The sequence below is a fragment of the Nycticebus coucang genome, chromosome 13 (genome assembly GCF_027406575.1).
Source record: "Nycticebus coucang isolate mNycCou1 chromosome 13, mNycCou1.pri, whole genome shotgun sequence".
Taxonomy (NCBI): Eukaryota; Metazoa; Chordata; class Mammalia; order Primates; family Lorisidae; genus Nycticebus; species Nycticebus coucang.
This window is the reverse complement of record NC_069792.1, coordinates 99,902,252-99,903,590: the sequence shown is the minus strand read 5'-3', so window position 1 is coordinate 99,903,590 and position 1,339 is coordinate 99,902,252.

Genomic DNA, 1,339 nt, shown 5'->3' with positions numbered 1-1,339 from the left:
TTTGGAGGGACAAACAAAGCATATCAGCCTTCAACTAACTCATGGAGGAGTGTTTCCCAAGGCGTGGGGAGAACAGCAGGAGCAAATGTGTGCAGGCGTGACAGCACTAGGAATAGCAGGTATGGGGGGACACAGATGTGAGCAGGGGTGCACAGGAGTGACCACACTGGGAACAGCAGGTATGGGGGTGCACAGGTGTGACCACACTGGGAACAGCAGGTGCAGGGCTACGCAGTTGTAACAATTTGGGAACTGGGACATTCTCTGGCTGGAGAGTGTGACAGGCAACCTGAAGAGGGATAGGGCAGGAGAGTAGATTAAGGTCAGACTGTAAGGGCCTGTGAACCTGCAATGTGAAGCATCTAGAACAACTGACTTGGGGACTGCAGAGGCCACACCTTACTCCAACATCCCCTCTCCTCCTCTCTGTCACTTTCTGGCCCCATTTCCCTTGGCTCCTCTCTGGACCGCCTCTCACCTAGCCCCCTGCCCCACACTCAGCCAAGTCTCCCCTACCTCTACCCTGGCCTCTTAACAGCCCCCATGCTGGCCTGTGGAACCCCTGAGCATCCCCAAAGCACCATCTCCTGCACCCCCTTACCTTCCCACGTGCTGTCCCACATCCCCCTGCTCTTGTTCTGAGCAAAATTCCTTCCTGGTTCCCCTTAAGTGACTCCTCCTCTGCCCCCTCCCCACTCCCAAGGGCAGTGGGCATTCCCACCCCACTCTCCAGCTCACCTGCATCTTGAACCGGTCCCGACCCACCTGCCTCCACCATCTCAGCACCAAAGTCTGTCAACAAGCTGTGTCCCATGATGGGCTACAGACCCCGGAGGCAGAAACAATGCCTTGGCCATCTGTAAACATGGTGTTTAATAGATGTGTCCAGTACACAGCAGGTGCTCAATACATGCATGTTACGTTTAGTGAACAAAACAAATGGTAAAAAATAACTTTCAATCGCAAAAGCCTTATAGCCCCAAACCCCTGTCTCAACCTTAGTTGCTCTTTTAAATGGTGTTATTTATTATGACGTCTGAGCCCCAGAGGCCTTCAAGTCAGATCTGAGAGTGAAGATCCCTGGGAAGAAAATATAGGAACTATTAGGGTCTGTGGTTAAAACACACATCTAAAAATATAACAAAATATTCTGTACAAAACAGAGCCATTACAGGTAAGAATTGCCTTTTGAGCCCCCAAGATTTGACCCACTACAATAGGGCTCGGAATTGCTGTCCGGTGGGTTAAAACCCAGGTGCTGTCTATCAGCCGGGTCACCCTGGACAAGTCACTTCCCCTCTCTGAACTTCGGTTTCCTCATCAGTCGAGTGGGCCTGAC